The sequence below is a fragment of the Musca vetustissima genome, unplaced genomic scaffold (assembly GCF_032173495.1).
Source record: "Musca vetustissima isolate MV318-11 ecotype Yass unplaced genomic scaffold, APGP_CSIRO_Mvet_v1 utg7685, whole genome shotgun sequence".
NCBI classification, from domain to species: Eukaryota; Metazoa; Arthropoda; class Insecta; order Diptera; family Muscidae; genus Musca; species Musca vetustissima.
In genome coordinates, this window is record NW_026887687.1 from 527,086 (window position 1) to 539,669 (window position 12,584).

Here is a 12,584-nt window from a genome sequence, read left to right on the forward strand (position 1 = left end):
AGGTGACGACTCATGGATCTATGTGAATGAACCGTAAGCAAGAAAGCAGTCGACAATGTGGGTCTTCGAATATGTGTCAAATACCAAGTAATTTGCCGTGAAAGAGGAAATTCGAAGCAATGTTTATTTCGCTAAACTGGTCACGTGACGACAATTCCGTTTGAGCAACTGGGTGTTAGCCCACAATTTTTTTACGAATAAAAGAGGACAGTTGCTCGAAAATGAGGCACTTCGAAGTAACAGGTCACTTGTTTATTTGGAAAAAGTGGTCATATGCAGAATTGTGAGTGGTGCACCACAATTGTGGAGAAAAGATACAAATCGTGGTGCGCTATGACAATACTAATCATGGTGATATATAATGCTACATCTGTTGTACAGTCTGGCCACTGCCTTATTTTTATTCCTGCACCTATGGAAGAATTGCGGAAGCGTGGATTTTTTAATTGTTCGACCTGTTCATGCATGGGGTTTTTTTTTTAATTTTAAGAATATTATACATATAACCTAAGAAATAAATAAGATATAAACCATACTAACAGTCCAATTTAGAATATCGATTGCAAATTCTTTTCATTTCAATATTATATTGGTGTTGCAAGTTTATTTTTGCAGTATTTATTGCTCAATTACAATCGTATACAAAAACAACAACAACAAAATCACAACTAACCATAGAAATGCGTACAAAAGTATCTGGAACTGAACCAAATAAGAAAAACATTCATCAGATATGAAAAATGTATGGTAGTCGGACAAGCTCAATAGTGAAATAAACACAAAAACTAAACAGAAATGGGCGAGAAGCTATGAAAATTTAGACGCATCGCCACAATTCGCCACACGTTAAACATAAAAAAACGTTTCGCATACAAGACTATAATTTAGAAAAGTGCAAAAGTGTATGTGTGTGCGCTCGTCTGTGTTTGGTGGGAGGAAGTGTGAAACAGTGTTAGAACAACTAGAACACATGTGGTCCATGTGCCGAACAAGTTGATATGATTTTTGCATTTCGGACCATGTTTTTTCTCTGTTTGGTTCTCCATGTACCGAGTCATAAATGCAAACATTTACTGCGGCCGAATGTTTGCAGAAAAAAAATGTTTTGTTTTTTGTTTTCGCAATTCGGTTTCTAGTTCACACCACAATAAAATATACTACAACATCAGCAGTATTGCAAGCATATTAAAATTCAAAACTATTCCATGACACCCACAATGAAAGCAGGCAAATAAATGGAGAAAAACTTTGCATGTCGAAACAAGTAGACAAATTTCCATTGGATGTAAAGGCCGTGAAGGAAAAAAATGAACTATAAAAAAATAAACTGAATACAAAAATGTTTATTCAGGTTTGATAAAATCTAATTTGAGATTTTTATTTTGAATTTTTGGGATATATATTTTACACTTACTAACATCCCAGTTCTGTAACAGTCCTTATTTTTGCCTCTCTGCAAATATTCTAGAATTTATAGTTATGATTTCTTTATTTCAATATTTACAACATTTATAATTTCCACAGAAAGGCCAAGAAGCAACCCATTCGGCTCATGAGCAAATAATCATTTTCAAAATTTGCCAATAATTTGGTTCAATTAACAGTCTGTTCTATGTTAGCTTTATGGTTTATTTTTCAGAGGAAAAAAGAACACCAGCCGCAGCATCAGCCTTAGAAATAAATAAAATTGTCCATAAATTCATTAACGATGATAAAAAGAAAAGAAGAACAACAACAACATTAAAATATATTTTATGACATATTTAGCAACTACATTTTAAATACTAAATACACAAATAGAAAATTATTGTTTTTTTATTAATTTATGATGGCAAAGGCCTTCAATTATTATTTAGTATAGACAGAATAGCTTAGGAAAGGAAATGTTGTTGATTAGTTTATTTTAATAATTAATAACTTCGAGTTTAATATTTGAGAGGAAATTGTTATAGGAAATGGGTAGTTACGTCGAAAGAAACTAACTTCCCTCGGGAGTATATGAATCGAGTTATGTTACGCGATATGTTAGTATATCTTTCATATTCGGCCACATACATCAATGCCATGAGGTCGACTGTCCCTCTTTTATCCAGCGGGAACTTCTCCGGTACATGCCTTTCTTTACTAAATTTATACGACAGAGAATGGAAATGTAATTTTCACACAAATATCCTTAGCGGCTAAATATTGACCCATAAATTTTATACAAAAAAAACATTCTCCGTGTGAAATTTCGTAATGTTCGGATGTGACCAGTAGAACGACCATTACAAATTAAAAAGGACAGACGAATATATATACATCCTGCGGCAAAAATGTGCCTCATCGAAATATTAGTTGTATACCCCATGTTTATTTGGACCAAATTCGTTTCAGGCAATCGTCCATAAGTATATTATAATACGAAAAGAGCATCCGATTTGAACCAAACTACACAACCTAACATTTTAACCAATCTTTTGTAATGTAATAATAAGGGACTTATCGGTCTACTCCTTCTAGCCATCCCCTACAAAGCGTCAAAAATTTGAAAACTTGTAAATATCATATATATCTAAACTCTCCACATGGTAGTATTTTTATCATCTTTAAATTTAGTCCGTATATGGGACCCATAGTTCCAATCCAGTGCCAAAATTACTATAGACAAATACATTGGCGGCAGGCTGATTATATAGTTATATAAAAAATCGCAAACAGTAGACTTAAGATTTTTCTATAGAAAAAGGTCTAAGTATTTTTTATAGGAATAAACATTTTTACAGAAAGAACGTTTCCTTCGGGGCTAAGTCTTCTTTTAATTCATTTCTATATATATGTATATAAACTATAAATATATAAACTGACAACTATGTTGTCATAGTATTATAGCATTGTGCAGACCCAAGAGTTTGTAACGCCGGAAATATTGGTCCTAGAGTCACCTTTAAGTATACCGATCGTCTTATCTGGACTAGCTGAGTCGATCTAGAAGGTCTGTCCATTTTAATTTGTAAACACGATACAGGCCAAAGTTATGGACTAAAAAAAAGTTATAGACCCAATTTTTTTCATATACGACGGATTCTGGTCAAAGAAGACCCCTATTGTGTTTGGTAATCATCGGTTAATATTTAGGGGATGAAATGGACCAACATTTTTTGTCTATATTTTTAGGTAGCTCTAGATGCCACAAACACCACGAAATTTACACCAGAAAGGGAATCTGAACCAAGAATAAGCATGTCTGTTTTGATGAAGATCGGTCAATATAAAGCGAGTCAAATTGAGCTAGACTTTTGTGTGAAAAATTACAATTATTCCAAGGCTAATATATTTTACTCCTGAGGGCCATTGAACCAAGAAGTTGATTGTACATCCAAGAGGAGTTGTTGACGTTTAAAAAATAGCACTAATCGCCTTGGAATTTTACATGAAGTTTCGGTTATGGTCAAGGACAGGGACTCAATAATTGTTGGGGCTGTTGAGATGATAATTAGGCGGGTGCAATGAACCGATAACATTTTTTGTTTTGTTAGATTTTCTAGTAGCTCAAGAGGCCATTATTATATGCAGAATATAACTTAGAAGGGGATCTGACAAAATACTTGAACGGCTGTTTAGACGATGATCGTCAATATTCCATGGGTCAAATCAGCCAAAACCTACCAAATTGTTATTTTAAATATATGAAACAATTATTATGAAAAATAATGAAGTTGTTTTTGAAGAATAAAGTCTTCTTCAGTGAACTACAGATTAGTTTCTTTTGGAAAAATTTTCATCAATAGAAAAAATCCTCTTCAAAGGCTTGGGATTTTTTTTTCTGTGAATAAATTAGCCTGGGGGCGGACGATTTTTTTTATATAGAAAAAAGTAAATCCAGGCTGAAATTAGTTAAGGAAAACTTCGTCGTCGTAGTGATCTGGGTGTTTTCTTCTATAGCAAAACATGTAGAGTTGTCTATAAAAAGTCTTCCTCTGTGATGTGAGGAATTATTTTTTTATGAAAAGGTTCACATAATTTTTCTATAGACAAAAGTTTGTCTAACTTCCTGGGGAATTATATTTTATAAAAATGTTTCGTCAGCTAGGATTTTTTCTTAAGTTCAGCTTCCTCGTCTAAAAATACTGAGTCTTAAGAGACTCCTTTCCCTGCTCTTTTATAAAGTCTGGCTTCAGCTCATCCATAAAACACCCTTTAGCTTGTCCCCAAAGACACCCATTAGATTAATTTATAGAACAATTTTTTTTAAGACCCTTATTATGATTTTTATAGATATTTGATACATTATCAATATCGAATTTGTGGAATGTCAGTTCACAGTTTTAGTTTCTTTTTATAGTTCTTTTTTTAATTTTGGTCAATGTCCATAGCCATAATTCAAAGATCTCACTTAATTTTCGGTACGTTTAACTTTCTAGACCAATATTCGACCTGAGTGCCTTCAGTTTGTCATTTAATTTTCTCTAAGGATTAGCAACATCCTGACAGTGTATTTACATTTAAAAATAAAAAAAACTAATTTATATTTATATTGCAGTTGTTCAACATTGACATTGATCAGCATGCATTTTCCTAATTTAACAAAAAAAAAAAAAAAATACTGTAATCGAAATAATCTCACGCTTCGTTATTAAAACGCACAGACATGTTTTGATTTATTTAAAACAATTATATGTCGATATTGTTGTCATTAATTTGTTAATGATTTTTTAATGACAATCATTAAAAAGGCTGTCGAATATGCATAAATCTATTTTTTTTTTCGAAACGACGGTGGTATACTCGTGATTGCAACGATTGAATAGTTGCAATTAATCAAATTTACATTCATACCTCTATAATTTGCACTTCAACCGTTTGCAGATGTGTGCGCAGAAAAATGGAATAAATCATTGAAGAATTGAAAAAAAAACTATTCTAGTAGTTGTAGTGACAGAAATTGATATATTTATTTTATGAAAAAAAGGTTATAATAATAGCATGTCAACATATCAAGATCAAGGTGAGAGAGAATTAATCAAACAATTTTGGAATTTAATATTTTTTCAATCGTAGGGATGAAAATGGTAGTCAGCATTGTGAAAATAACAAAAATTTATGATAAATATGTAAAAAATAGAAGATACATCGGATCATATTGTTGTTGGTTGTTGTTTTTAAATAATATTTTGGTTCAGCGGCCTTCAGGGAATTTGAAAGAAAAATCAGCAACTATATGATATTTGGCATAAACCTGTACGCCATTTATGGCGAAAATAACATTGAACTGTCATAATTACGAATTTCGTGGGCAATCGACAAAACTCTGCTGGAAATCATCTCCACCAATCAATAAACCTGTATAAGTCTTAAATGGAAACCAACACACACACGCACACATCGATGTACCTTGTAACATTATCAGACAATTTGCATAAATCATATTACAAATTTGTTCAATGTAAGACATGTTTGTTTGTTTTTTTTTCTAATTAAAAGATCACTATTCTGGCGGCATTGCTATTTGAATTCGAAACCCATATCATACCTCCACACAATTGGTTCTTGGGAATCTATTTAACTGAGAGCATCTTCTTCAGATGGAATTTATATGCATTATCATGTATATATGTGTGGGAGGAGGTACATGATGTGGATTATTATTTTTTTGTTGCAGAATTTTTTAGCAGTCTATGAAATTGAATTGAATGCTTTTTTATTGCTTGATATTCCACCTTTTTATTCATGCTACCCATGTCGTCGACTGGGTACGTCAGCCAGCCACCAGCAACACCTTTATTGTATCCGATTGGCAGTGGGTGGTTAGCTACTATTACGGCTAATATTCAGACATAAATTGTTCACAGTTTATAGAAATATGAATGCTTATTAAAAGGCAAGCGGCATGCTGCCAAATTCGCAGACAATAATTATTAAAATATTAACAAAATTTTTTAATTGTCAGAAGTTAATAATAAGCATTTAATAGTATTTTTTTATGGATTTTAAAAAATGCAAAAACATTTTTAATATCTGATAAAAAAATTAGTAAACAACTCAGCGGAAGTTACTATAACCTATACAATTTGTATAAAATTATTTGTAAATAAACCTCAAATCGAAAAGTCGGAATAGTGTTTAAAAATATTTATTTCATATTCAATTCTCATAATATTTTTTAAATGCTTGGGCGTGCATTTAAAAATTATTGAATTTTATAAATGCCACTTTTATGGCTAGTTTTTTTTTAAGAATTTTTATTAAATGCACTTTCGAGGATGGATCCTTTAAAAAATATGTAAAAAATTCGACCGTCAGGCTTGTTCTTCAAAAATCTCTCTCTCTCTCCAAATAACATTTTAAAAATCGTTAGCTTTAGTAGTTCCATGAAAAATAGGTTAACAAAATCACGGCTCAGATAGTGTTATGAAAAACAATTCTTTAAAAAACACTCATATGTCTCTGATAAAATCTGCAGAACAGAATTTAATTAAAATTCACGCAATTTCAGCTATAGGAACATAAGCATTAAAAAATAGGGTCCTGGAAAGTATTAAAAATGCAATGTCGCAAAATGGCAAAAAATCAGTATTAAAGTTCGTATTATATTAGGAAAATATTTTTATATCCTCAGCCTTATGGCTAATGGGGGTATATACACTTTGGTGCATTATCGAAATATCGATTTTAGACCCCATGTTTCTTAGAACCAAATCTGTTTCAGACAATTTGGAGTCGATTTACCAATGTCCGTCCGTCCCTCGGTCTGGCCGGCTGGTGCGCATGATAACTCTCGAAGGGAATAAACGATTTCAACCAAATTTTGTAATATTTCTTCCAAATTATTTTCAAGTTCGAAGATGGGGATTATCAGTCCACTCCTTCTAGTACCTCCCCCCTCTAATGACCAAAATTGTGCATAAAATTATTTTATAATATCATACGAACTACTACGACTATACTATTTGAACCAACACCTATTATCTTTTATTATCTTGTAACACCTATTATCTTTACCAATCCTAAATCAAGTCCGAAGATGGGACATATTGGTCCACTCCTTCTGGTACCTCCCCCATGGTACAATTATAAAAGGTAACAGCAAATCCCAGCTGATTTGATTCCAACGTAATACTAGTGTCAATATGAATTTGACAAATTATGTTTTTAAAAATCACCCAACAGGAAAATTGGGAACGCATACAATTTGAAATTGTTCTTTATTAATGTGCTCCCGTATTCAATTTACTCAATCTGCCTGCTGGGAAAGTTTGAGGAAGCATATCTTTCTTGAAGGAATTACTCGCTATTCCCAGCATTGTCATATGTGTTACACATATACAGTGGCTCCATCGAATAATCGGACAAGTGGTTGTCAGATATAATAATGCTATACATTTCAAAAAAATTGTTTAAATGTGTAGTTTTTTTCGCTTTTATTTACACATTACTTACTTATATTTCTGAACAATACAAAAAACAACAACTTTCCTAGTGATAACAGTAAATTTCGCCAGAAAAACAAAATTAACTCAATTTATTGTGCTCAACGCAAAATCGGACAATGCAAAGTATCAATGTCAAAAAATGCAAAAAATCGAGAAATTAATATTTAGTTGCATATTCTTTGTTGTCCAGAACGGCCTGTAAACGCTTCGGTATTGATTTGACCAAATTCTGGCATACCTCCGGCTCTATGGAGTTCCACGATTTCAGTAAAGCCTCCTTAAGCTGTACCAAGGAGTTACATTTTTTTCATACACTCTTCTAGCTAATTCTTCGCAAAGATGCTCAATTACGTTAAGGTCTGGGCTCTGTGCAGGTGTTTGTATAAGTTTGGGACAGTTATGGATCAACCAAAGCTTTGCAACACCTGATGTGTGCTTGGGATCGTTGTCTTGATAAAAGGCAAAGTTGTTCGCGATACCCAATTTGTCTGCACTTTGATTTACATTTTGTTTTAAAGTGTTGAGGTAGACAAATTTGTCCATTTTACCATCAATAAAATGCAAATTGTATATTCCCGCACTCGACATGCAGACCCAAAACATAACAGAACCTCATCCGTGCTTAACAGTGGCTTTTGTATTCTTATGATTAAATTCAGCATTTGGCTTACGCCACACATACATCTTTCCATCTGATCCGTGCGAATTAAATTTGCTTTCGTCAGTAAACAGATCCTTAATATAATGGAAACTATCAATAGAAATGTATTTTAAGATGATCTATCATCAAATTACCTGCTTCCAAAAATCTTCTAATTTTAGTAAATACTCCTTGGCATATTTTATTCTACTGTTTTTATTTTTAAGGCTTATAAATGCTTTTTTTCTTGCAACTCTTCCATAATAATCATATTTATGTAATGTATTGCGAATAGTATTTAGGCACACAACTTTTCAAGTGCGAGTTTTTAAATTTATTTTAAGTTCTTTTGCGCTTTTAAATGGATATTGTTTTATTTCTTTTAATATCGAACGCTCTTCTCGCTCATTCAATATCTTCCATTGACCTTCTCTGCTTTTATTGGTCAATCTGAACTCATCACGGAACCTCTTTATAATGTCGTGGACAGTAGATTTATTCATTCCAACCAATACGGCAATTTCTCTTACTGTTTTACCTTCATAATTCAATTTATCTATTAATTGTCTGATTTCCACACTGAATTTTTTCCCTTTTGGAGCCATTTAAATTTATTTTTATTTAGTTTTACCACTTTCTTGATCTAAATGCAATTTACAAATGAATACGACAAACAAAATACAGATTTGAAGTTCATATTTGCATAATAACGGGACTTTTAACATTGATACTTTGTTTTGTCCGATTTTGCGTTGAACACAATAAATTGAGTTAATTTTGTTTTTCTGACGAAATTTACTTTTATCACTAGGAAAGTTGTTGCTTTTTGTATTGTTCAGAAATATAAGTAAGTAATGTGTAACTAAAAGCGAAAAAAAACTACACATGTAGACATTTTTTTGAAATGTATAGCATTATTATATCTGACAAACACTTGTCCGATTATTCGATGGAGCCACTGTATATGGAAATGGCTCAATTAAAGGAAAGATGTTGAAGCGATAGAAATATAAATTTTATAGAATTTCATTCATGTTTTTCAATTTTTATTTTGAGGATTCGAAAATATTCCATTTTCAAAATAAAAATAATTTGATGATAATTTGTTTGTTTGTTTACATTTTTCTGTCAAATGAGTTGACACTAGAACTTACAACAACAAATTTCCATGTGGTTGTTGTATCGTTTTTTGTACAACAACACTTGCTTTTACCTTATATTATTATACCATGTACCTCCCCATTCAATATTTACAAATCCAATAATAGTTGAATGGATTGTCTGATTTGAACCAAACTGTGCATAACCTAGTATATTTACCAAGCCTAGAACATGCCCGAAAATAGAAGCGACTGACCCGCTCTTTCTGGTACATCTCCCACAACTGGCTAACATTTTCAAGATTTATAAATTGAATGGAAAATCCGATTTTAACGAAATTTGCACATCCTAATATCATGATTCTTCGGGTACCTCTTCACAAAAATTCCAATGCATATAAATGAAATATTAGGCGAAAGGATTGTCCGATTTGAACCAAACTTTTCTGAACCTATTATCTGATGATGGGACCTCTTGGTCAACTCCTTCTGGTATCGGCCCCACAAAGAGTCAATATTTATACCCTACACAAGTATGTTGTCACGGTATTATAGCTTTGGGCAGCCCCAAGAGTTTGTAACATTGCGAAATATTGGTCCTAGACCCACCTTTATTTACCGATCGTCATATCTCGACTAGCTGAGTCGAGCTATGTGTGTCCGTCCATTTGTCCATTTCAATTTGTAAACAAGATACAACACTGTTATGGACCAATCTTCACGAAATTGTTCATGTAGGATGAAGACCCATATTTGATAAAGATCGGTTAATATATAAGAGATGAAAAGGACAAAATATTTAATTTTTGTCGGCTTTTCTGGTACCCCGAACATCACGAAATTTAATATGGAGAATGGGATCGGGCCAAAGAATAAGCATGCCCGTTTTGATAAAGACTTTTGTGTGAAAAAATACTAAATTTGAATTCTATGGCGTATATCTATCGTACATATTACAAAATCTACCGTGATCCCAACAGACTGACGGACAGGCACCACTAAATCTGTCAATATTCCGAGGTTCTGTAATGGGAAAATACGTTTATGTACACTCCGCATTATGATCGAGGGTATCAAAAATCGATCATATAATAGCGATAGTTCTAAAAATAAGTTCTGATAGTTCTACGAAAATTTTGTTGGTATAATCCACGATAATGAGTCTATGCCCTAAAAAAAAAAAATTGTATAGTCTGAAAAAATCCTGTTTTTAAAATTCCACTCTTATGAAAAAATTACAAGCTTTGATAGTTCTGGGAAAAGTATTTATGAAAAGTCCACCCTTTATTACGGATTTTTTTTTAATTCGCAGTCCTTGTAGTATTCAAAAAATTAAAATGTTTATTCCGCTCACAAATAATCTCTCAAAAAATCCATAGTATTAATATTATTATTTCAAATACTATTATTAATTTTTTATAAATTAAATGTTATGCCAAATTTAACCTTACATCTCAATCAATTTCCAAAAATGGCAGGAGGTGTTCTAAATTACCATATTTTTGTAGAGCGAACTTGTTGTTGTGTCAGAGTTAATCATACGCCACTCTACCAACGAAGCAATGAATGAATAAACGAACGAACGAATGAATAGAGGTAGAATACCCGTCAACTAGCCACTGATTGAGTTAACAGCGTCTTTCGACAAGTGTTGCTGCTGTACAAGAATGACTAAATAGCTGTAGACAGAATTGTAAATTTACAATCAATGGCAATTGTTGTTGATGTTGGTGTTGTTGTTTGTGTGTTTTTTTGCTGAATTGTAATGATGACGACGATGACGTTATCTCTGGGTGGTAATCATCTTGTTTTCTGCCAACAACAACTAATCGGGTACATACAAAATACTACTGTATGTAAATTGTACATACAAACACATTGTAAATTGTAAATTTTAATTATAGATTTGAATTTCATTTACGCCATCAGACCAACAAAACGATGATGTCATAAATTTATAAACTGAAAATAGAGAAAAACGAAAAAAATACAAACAAATACGCGAATAATGATGAAAATATCAGCAAACAGCAGACTAGTAACCCAGTCATCGTTCGACGTTGCTTGGCTGTTTTGCTGGTCGTCTGGCAGTCAGCCTATCAATAAAATTTTGATTAAAGCGATCCCACAACGGCGCAACAAGTGTCTGTAATAATTTGAAGGCTCATGCCATGAAAATGGAAAAAAATGAAAAAAATATATATTCGATACACCCGCCCCATCGTTACTACTTGAGCGTGTGTTGCTAATTACTTATTAGCTTATTTTTTTGCGGATTTTTTCTCCTTCAGTATTTAAAAAAATTGATCTAAGAATAGCCACAGAATGAAAATTATGCTAAATTCCTTAGACGGATATGTCGTTGTGTGGTGTTGTCTTTGTGAGATGCCTATCCAAAATATTTTGCATTTGTTTGCGGTTTTTTGTATTTTGAAAAATATTCGGTGAATAGGATGCTGTTTCGCATCATTGAGTTTTAAATATGTGCTAATAATTTTTTGTTTCCATCTTGCACTGTGCATGATATTATAAATAAAAAACATTTTATGGAGAGGTACTGGAAGGAGTGGACCGATATTCTCCATCTTCGAACTGGAACTAAGTTTGGAAGTAATATTATGAAGTGCAAAGTTAGGATGAGATCGGTTACTCCCTTCGAGTGTGATCGTGCGCACCAGACGGCAAGTCAGAAATTTGTAAATCGACTTCAAAGTGTCTGAAACGGTTTTGGTCCAAAAATGTAGAACGACCTTTATATGGACCTACTTTTTTGCAAAGAATCGGATATACAGACACTTCAAAAGTTCAAAATTTATTTAGCACTCAAATAGCCTTTTATTTTCGCCATATGTAATAATATATTAGTTAAACCCTGCATTATTACCTCTCGAGTCCATATCATTAGTCTAATCTGAATAAATCGTCACAATATCACCACAGTGCACTACATTATGACTTCATTAATGTATTTGCATTGTACGTACGGACAACGACGAGTGTAATGACTTGCGGCATTGTGGTTCCGACACGGAGAAGTGCGTGCCAGCGGTTTGAACTTTTTTTCGGTAGAAAAAACAATCTGATTTTTATCTATGCCATACGGTGCGTGGCATACACTGAGAACACGCGTTTTCACTGTCTGTTTTGTTTGCTCTGCTTTTGTTTTGGTTTTCCATTTCAATTTTTAGGCAGATAATCAAACACCTAATGCTTCAATGCTGCTTCCGTGGCCAGCCATGTGATGGTGTTTTCTGGTCTGTTGTTGTTCCTGTTGTTATTGTAACCACTTGACTGCTATGAATATCAAGCACACAACAACATCGACAAAGACCAGCAGTGTGACCTCGTCTGATGGTGACTCTTCCACCAGTCTTAGTAGTGGCAACAATAACACCAGCATTTTTGGCGTTTGTGTCTGGCTGGTTGGTTGGT